The 9,235-nt window shown below is 43.1% G+C and overlaps 1 pseudogene across 1 annotated transcript; it reads right to left on the reverse strand.

Moving 5' to 3' along the window:
- Window positions 1–3,251: 3,251 nt before the first annotated feature.
- LOC147727103 (deoxynucleoside triphosphate triphosphohydrolase SAMHD1 pseudogene) lies at window positions 3,252–5,886 on the reverse strand (annotated as a pseudogene). Its single transcript, XR_015309309.1, has one exon. The product of XR_015309309.1 is annotated as a deoxynucleoside triphosphate triphosphohydrolase SAMHD1 pseudogene (transcript).
- Window positions 5,887–9,235: the final 3,349 nt, after the last annotated feature.

Raw genomic sequence — 9,235 nt, forward strand, 5'->3', positions numbered from 1 at the left:
TATTTCATTCTTACATTTTATGGCAGTACATCAATTTCTTCTGAGAGCACTGTTTTGCTGATACATTTTTTCCAAGCATTATGTAAACACACCTGGCAAATTCTTCATGCTCCTTTGTTAAGCACATGTATAGACCTACTTACCAATTCTGAGCTGAAGGAATGGACAAGTAGTGACCCACAGATCTCACTCAACTCACCCGGAGGCAATGCATATTGTGCACGTACAACACCAGCAATCATTAGGCATTGTTTTGCTGGAGTGCCTCAACGGGCCTCCATCCAAGGGTCAATAGTAAAACCCATCATAAAAAAGGGAATGGTTCAGCTCCTATACATTATCAGCTGATTAGCCTTTTGGACATCTACATTAAGGTATTCTTCATTTATTCTTTCTAATTTGGAAGACTGGGCTTTCAAATCTAAGATAAATCCAATAAAGCAAGGGGGCTTTTGCGAGGGCCATTCCACCATAGATCATTGTTTTGTTCATGGGCCATCATTCAGAAGGTTCTGAAAGTGAATCAAAGACTGTGCTGTTGTTTTGTTGACTTCAGGACAGCCTTTGATTCCATGGACAGGGAAACCCTATGGAGAAAACGTGTTGCCCGAGAGCTCCCCTGAACCTCCTTAGTGTATGAAAATCCCTACACTCTGCCAATTGGACCCAGGTGGAGCCAGATAAATCGGGCCGGCTATCCCAGAGAATCCCCATCAAGAGTGACCTTCGGCAGGAGTGTGTTTTAGACCCCTTTTTTTTGTTTTACTTTTAGCGGACCTCCTTACTTTCATAACCCAAACAAAGTACTTCAATGAGGTCAGGAAACAGCACATTGCCTGCCTGCTTTAAGCAGACGACCAGGTACTGTTGGATTGTACCCCAATTGGTCTGCAGTGAAAACTATACGCCCTTGAAATATATAGCAAGCAGAACCAGCTTAAAATGTATGTAGAAAAGACTAAGGTGTTGCTCTTTGGTAAAAGAGTAAAAAAGTTTAGCTGGCATTTAAACAACCGGGAGATGGAGTCAGTTGATTCCTATGAATATTAAGGATTGACCTTTAAATGGAGCTTAAAATGGGACATACATTGGGATGGTTTAAAGCAGAAGTCATTGCTGTAGGCCAGCTCTTTGTCCAGATGTAATTGAAAATATGGAGGGCTGTCTTATATTCCTTTATTGAAGGCCTACAAAGGGCTTCTATGGTGCCGAAGTCTTTTCCCTTGATCCCTCCTATGAGTGGGACTGATTAGAAGGGGCAGTCCTCAGAAGACTTTTGTCACTTCCACCAGGCACCATGATCCAGGGCATTAGAAGGGAGCTGAATCTTACCTCCTGGAATTTGTTTGCATTCACCCAGGCTTTAAGAGGATGGTGATGTGATAAAGGTCTCTAAACTCTGCTAGGATGAGATTCAAGGCAGTGAAAGGAGGTGTGCAAGGAAAGTAAGAAATAGATTAAGTGGCATTAAGACCCTCCATTAATAAACCAACGGACCCCACCGCTGAGATCAAACTATTGATTGAGAAACGTACGGATGAAGGATTGGCAATGGGATTCCTGACCCAACCGGAGTGTGATTTCCTAAACAAGAAAGAAGCCAGGATCCCCACAATATACACTCTGCCTAAAATACACAAGCGTCTAGAGAAACCAGCTGGCAGGCCCATCGTGTCTGGTTGTGGATCGATCCTAGAACCGCTAAATCAGTTCATCGATCATTTCCTGCAACCATGGATACCATAAACCAAATCATTTGTGTGTGACACCATGCACATCATCCAACTGTTGGAAGGCCAACCATACAACCCAACTACCCAACTACTTGTCACAATTGACGTGTCTACCTTTTATACCTTCATCCCCCAAGACGAGGCACTTGATGTCATTAGAAATACCTTGGACAAACGGATAAGGCCACATTGGATACCTACTGACTTCTTGATTGCCCTCTTGGAGATTGCTATGAAACATAATTACTTCATCTTCGGGAAACAAATCTTCTACCAGTGTAAGGGCGTTGCGATGGGGACCACTTACGCACTGAGCCTGGACAACATCTTCATGGATGCATACAAAGAGGAACATCTATACAGCCACGACAATCCATATGTAAACCAAATCTCGTTTTGGAAACTCTACATAGACAACGTCATGATGGTTTGGTCAGGTACTGAAAATGATCTCAAGCAATTCCGTGACTGGTTAAATGTGAGAACAGGTGCCATCCAGTTCACTATGACAAGCAGCAACAAAGCCATTGACTTCCTTGAGCTACATTCAAAGTGGAAGAGGGGGTCTTGTTCTGTGATCTCTACCGCAAGCCCACCGAAAGGAATACACTCATCAAGTACGAATTGCATCACCCAAGCAGCCTGAGGGACAACTTACCCTATGGTCAGTACCTCAGGCTACAAAGGAATTGCACTCCGAGAACAGACTTCTTTAAGGAAACAGACGTTCTGACCATTCACCTAAAAGAGAGAGGGTATCCGACAGGACTGCTGAAACGCGCACGGAACCGTGCTTGGTACTGCCCATGGGAACAATTTTTGCAAGTAAGAGGGAAGCCGGAAGAAATTGAAAATATTGTATGTGTGACCACATTCAACAACAAAAGCAATGGCATAAAGAAGATTGTGAAGTAATACTGGAACATTTTCGCAAGTGAGCTCCACACCACTAAAGATCCCCTGTTCGCTTTCAAGAGGGGTAGGAGTATAAAAGACAATGTGGTAAAGGCGTACCTTGAACCCCCCGAACCACTGGACCGGAGGCCACTTGGGCCTACCACCAATAATTTGTCACCACCGATGTGATCACTGTAAAGTCTGCCCACTAACGGTCGAGGGTCCCACCTTGAGATACAACAACAGAACACACAAGCTACTGAACTTCACAAACTGTAACAGCACTAATCTAATATGTCATTCGCTGCCCCTGTGATTTACTTTACGTAGGTCAGACTACCAAGAAAGTAAAGGCTAGAATACTACAACATATGAGCCGCATAAGGTGCAAGGTACAGGGGGCCCCATTAGTTGATCATTTCCTGTTACACAACCACCAGCCAGAAAGTATCAAATGGTGGGTGGCCGAGAAAATCTGCCCGTCACCAAGGGGTGGGTCAATCTCCATGTCCCTGAATCTAAAGGAATACAGGTGGATACATTCCCTTAACACTGTTATGAATGGCCTGAATGAGTTCGAAGAGACCTCAAGACAAATGGGTCAACTTTAAACTCTGCAGGTTTGTGGTCCACTCGTCTTTAATCCAATTTAAACAGGTGGCTGCTCCTTTGCAACCTAGGAACACAATTGATTGTCTGTATATCAGGTTATTCACATGGACATGCATGGATCTGGCACCCTTACGTAATTAGACCAAAAACCACTATATGTCTATGTACCACCAGCTAGAATGCTAATATGTAGTTATTGTTTTACTTGCATAAAGAATACAGCTGATGAAACTAAAGTTTTAAATGCACATGAATCAGAGCATCATTGCTGAAATAAACATTTGAATAAATATTTTTTCCAAAATAAAATCTTTAAATGTGAAACAAGTTGGCAGTTTCTGTAATTACACATAACAAACCTTTTCATAGATTCATGATGAACACAGATTAAAATAGTTTTCAAGAGTGTTACACATGATCACCATTTGCTTTTTCAAAAAACAGATATTGTGTTGCTATTTTAGGGAGCTTGTTCACTTCTATATTGGCAGCTGCTTCAGACATATAGAAGAAACAACTCAAATGATTGATCAATCTTTAAAAAGTCTTTTGGAGCTGGTGGATTCATGTTTGTGAGCAGTCTTGTCCTCTTCACCATAATCACTGTCCTCATCAACCCAGCTGGCTTTCATTGGAGTAAGTTCTGGGGCCACCACATCACCATCCTGTGGTTTAGTGAAGTCTCTATTCATGCACCACTGAACAAAGTACCTCTTTGCAGCTTTGAGGCTTAGGTCATCACTTTTCTTGCAGTAAACCCGAATAAGTTGTTCAGCAAACCTCTCTGGCAATAGCTGTGAAACCTGATCTTTACGAATTTTGATTGCTTTGCTTGGGTCTGATTTGCAATAGAAATGGACATTGTTAATGGGATTCTGCATCTTCATGCCATAATCCATGTGAATAACATCAACTATAAAATCTTCAGGCTTCATTTCCACCTCAGGCAAGGATGTTTGTGGAATCGATTCAGCAATCTCAACTGGCAATGCATCATACTCCTCTTGTTCAATCTTGATTTCTGATCTGGGATGAGTTTGCCCCACATATTTATAAAGTTGGCGGCGCTCAACATTTTGCAAAATACCTCGGGCCTCAGACAAATTTGGATCACTAGAATGCAGGATTTGTTGAAAAATGTTATCAGTGAGTTTAGTGTATGCCTCCATGTCCTCTATTGCTGTAGAGATGGAATACAGTTCTCCGTTAGCGCCTTCTATTTTGATGTAAGGATCCGCTTTCAGCAAAGCATCTGTAATCATTGTCTCGATTATGTTTCCAACCTTGTGCTGGTAAGCTCTGCGGTGTAGACAATTTCGTGTGTGGAACATATCATACAGATTTCCAACCTCCTGGTCTCTTGTGCAGATATGCTTTTTGTTTCCTACATCACAAACTCGAGCAAACTTCAAAAAACGCTTATAATCAAAGTTGTTTTGGATTCCTAGGTGATGGCAATCTCTGGCAAAGTAATCCCATTTGTCTACATCAATTCCATTCCTTTTGTTTGCCACTATTTCATACAGAAACCTCTTTTCTTCTGTTCTTCCCTGATAAAGCCAAGACGAATTGGTTTGACTTGAGAACATTTGAGCATCTTCCTCGGGGGCTGTAGGTCCTGCTATTTGCTCCTTGATAAAAATCAGATCTTCAGGCAAGGATAAACCAAATTCTTCCATTACATCCTGAAGTCCATTGCTGGAGACAAGATGATCAAACATCTGGACAGAAGCAACTTCATGCTTCCATTTTCTCTTAGGGCGTGCAAGTGGCATAAATCGTCCATCAAACATGTGAGAAAAGGGCCCATGACCTAGGTCATGACAAAGTCCCGCAATCTGCACACAAAGCATATCCCGATGATTAATTTTCAGTTCAGACTGCCTCTCATGGAGTGCTCGAACTAAGCACCCAGCCAGATGTCCAACGCCAACTGAATGTTCAAATCGGTTGTGTGAGGCTCCAGGAAATACATAGTAACAGCCCCCAACCTGTTTAATGTAGCGCAGGCGCTGGAACTGAGGCGTGTCAATGATGCGAATAAGTAGCGGGTGCAACTCAATGTGCCCGTGGATAGGGTCATTAAACACCTTCATTACGTGCAAACAATTGTGGCTCAATTTCTGCAAGCAGTCAAGTAAGCGGAGTCTGACACCCAAAGGCCTTATACCCAGATTTTCCAGATGAGATTCACTCAGATAGTGCAGCCCTCGTCCAGTGATACGGTTTTCTCTGAACAGCCCCTCTAACTCCGGAAAGCCCTGCGCGCTCAAATAGGCGCACAACTCCTCGGTGCCCCAGTACCGTGGTTCAGGCATAGACGCCTGGTTCCCGCTGACTGCGTGTCTCTTCTCCGGCGTCCGATATAGACCGCATTCATATTGCGGATCAAGCGGGCTTCTCGATCTTTTCATGGCGGTCTCTGGTTTTCACTAGACTTCCTAAGCAGGTCTTGTCGTGCAGCACTGTCTGTTGAGGAGCGCTGTGGGCTAAGAGATCAGGGCCGGAAAAGGGGGGCGGGAGGGGGGGGGGGGGGAGGAGCGCTTGGCTTCTGGTTCTCTCCGGGTCTGTCTGGGGTACACCTTCTCTGCGCTCTTCCGCGGGCCCTGCTGAAGCCTGGCAGAGGCGACCGAAGGGCGCGAGCATCGGAGCCGACTCTACTGAAAGCGACGACGGACAAAAACGCTAATATGTATTGATGTACCATTAGAACTGCACATGCCATTGCTGAATATTAACTTATGTGTATATTTGCATATGTAGTTTATTTACCATTCTCAAGCCACCCAACCACTGTAATGTATTTGCACTAATTGATTATATGTGGATACTTACCAATCATACTGTGACTATTAATCCGCCCAGCCACTGTACTGTATTTGCACCATTTGCAACGTGTAATGACTACGGTTCTTCTGCACAATTGTGCAGGTCATTATGGACTTATTACCCAAATTTGTCTCTCCACCGTTCTTGATCTACCCCGCCACTGTAATATGTTTGCACCAATCAATTATAGGAGGTTACTTACTGATTACATTATGACTGTTTATGATGCATAAATAATATATGTTAATGATGATATTATAGCTGCAACTGTTTTCACTCTATTTGTGCAGGCCATGTTTGATACAATGCCTTGACGCATCAGTTATACACGTGGTGCCCCCTTTGCCTACGTTATGAGATTCATGCACATATCAGTCTGGGCTGAAACCCGCAGATTCAATTGTCTTCGGGCACAGGGCACTTCAGTTAGACACATTAGCCTACATTACTAGATGGTGAAAGATCAGGCCATTGTGTACGGAAGCAACATGACGTACATAGCATCCGTTGCCTAGCAACGACATGCTTACACGTAGCTGCACGTAAAACGCCATTCACAGTCGTGCACGCTCACGCTCGAGTAGCCTAATAGAATCGGTCGATCAGTCTTGCGCCAGCAGACCGACGGAATGTGGTTGCCCAACCGGAGTCATTATTTACTGCCTGCACGCCTAAATCACACGCTTGTAAATCCACTCTTCAGGTGAGTGACACAAGGGTTTGATCACACCAGCAGTGGCGGCTGGTGACATTTGAAAGTGGCGTAGCGAAGAAGTTGTCGAGAGCGAATCGAGTGAGCACAACTATCATAAGTGACCTTCGGGGGGGAGGTCCCCCCCCGCCCCCCAAAAAGCTAAAAAAAGACTGTAAAAATCATGCATTTTAAAGCGAATTTGATGAAGCAAGACGGTTTATGAAGCAATAGTGATTGTGTAGACTTGAAATATTTAAACACCGGACACAATTTTCCATATTTTACAGAATTTTAATTGTTTAGTATTGTAGTGTGCAAATTTTTACAATGCAAAAAGCAAGATTTGTAATTATGTTACCTGCCCACATGGTTGAATTGTCTACCTACTGTCCACAGTGCACCTGTCTTGCATTTTCTTCTTAAAGTCTTGTTATGATGTTAATAAAGGCATTTCATGATAACGACTTAGCTGCTCAATTCTGTAATTAGAGAACTTTAAAATGGACTTGGAACAACAGTGCTCTGCTGCAGGCTTAGTAAATACCTGGTCAGGCTTGACCAGAAAACTACAAACCTACTGGAAGTCCTGACTAATGCTGACGAGTATTACCCTGTGTTTTAGGGTAACAGCGAGATAATCCTTAAAATGCAGCCTCCAAGATACTTGTTCAGGAAATTAAGAAATATGATCATCTAGAAATATGTTTCTGTTTCGTTCCAATGCCTGAACTCAGAGATCAGGTGAACGGGGCTAGCAGCCTTGTCTTGTACACAGGAGTCAGTCAGTCAGTCAAATTATCTTTATTCGATTTAGTTAAAAATTATACAAAGAGCATAAAAAACATATTATATACAATTAAAATACAATTAAACAAATTCATTTCAATCGAATACATGTGACAGGGTGTTACAATTAAAACAGGATTAGGAAAAATATAAAAGCAGTTCATACAGGGAAGTTTAATGATTTCTTGCGTGCTCTTGATATAGCCGCCGCCACTAAAAAATATGCCACGCAAAATGTAATGCGGATGTTATTCAGTGATTGGAGGTAAAACATGGCTGGTCTCACCTGGGAGAAACCAGCTTCCCTTAAAACTGGTAACATGTTTTTTGCTCTGTTCAGAAAAGAAATCGCAAAACATAATAAAGTGCATGGTATCTTGTGCAGAAAAGTTATCACAAGTGCAGGGCGGTGCTAACTCTGGTTTTTCCCAAGTATTAAAACTTCCCAAATAGAAATGAATAAGATTAAACCTGAATTTCGTTAAAAGAAACCTGTGAAATGGGTTGGTAACGAAACATAAATAAGGTTCTAGTGCAGGTGAGTTAACTAACAAATAATGACGTCTAACTGTGGGTTTTAGCAATTCCGTTTCTTCTCGACTCATTCTTGCCCTTAAAATAAATTGTTTTTTAATGACGACTACATCTTGGTTTGTTATGCCAGAGGGGTCAGTGAAAAGATCTGGCCGTCCGAAGTCCTTAAAGTTCTTTTTCAAGTAGGCCAACCATGGGATTACATTGCTATGCTCCAAAGACATGACATCCTTCATTATCAGATGATTAAGGGTTAATCCTGTATTTAGCCATGTCTTGAGCCAGTATGTTAGAGGCGCCAGTTTTAACCTATCATGGACATAGTCCATGCCCACCTCCGCGTGTATGGAAAAGGTTGCTGTCGATTGGGGAAGGCACAAAAGAGAGCGTAAGAATCTATTTTCCGCCTTTTGAATATTGTCCAAACATACATAACCCCATAAAGGCGCGCCATACAATGCCACAGAGAAGCATTTGCTATTATAAACCTTTAGGATGGCTTCCATTGGTCTGTGGCCCAACCTTTTGGCAAAACCCAAGAGTGCAGTTGATGTCCTGGTCCCCGCCAGGCTTTTGGCCCTTACCTGGAGGCCCCAGGTACCCTTATTATCAAAAAGCACACCAAGATAGGGAAAAACAGGTACTCAGTGCTTAATTTGTGCCGGTGCTATCCGGTGCTCAGCACCGGCACTTAAATATCAGGGCCGGGTCTATGAATCTTGACTGCTGACTGTAAAAATAAATATAACTTTCTTTATTGTACTCTGTCTCTGTGCAGCCACAGCTCGCCCTGGCCCCCGCAGTGCGTTTCCATATCCCGCCGCCGGCCGTCGACTCCGAGTCACTCTCATCATTAATCATACTGTGTCAGTGTGTGTCACCATCCCGGCGTTTGGGTAACCGACCGGTTTAGTGTTAGTTGGGACTGGGAGTCCGTGCCGCCGCAACTGTGACACAAGTCTTCTTTATCATGGGTGACAGGCAGGTAGCAGCAGACCTCAGCTGCCCCTGCCCAGGCCAACTCCAAAGCGAATATTTAAATATATATAAATAATGTGTCTGTGTGAGAGAAAACTGAAGTAAGTTTAACTTTCGTTTCATGATTTATTTCATCATCATGGCGAGTTGTTGTTAGTTTCTGTTTGACACA

Source organism: Lissotriton vulgaris, chromosome 3_1 (genome assembly GCF_964263255.1).
Source record: "Lissotriton vulgaris chromosome 3_1, aLisVul1.2, whole genome shotgun sequence".
Taxonomy (NCBI): Eukaryota; Metazoa; Chordata; class Amphibia; order Caudata; family Salamandridae; genus Lissotriton; species Lissotriton vulgaris.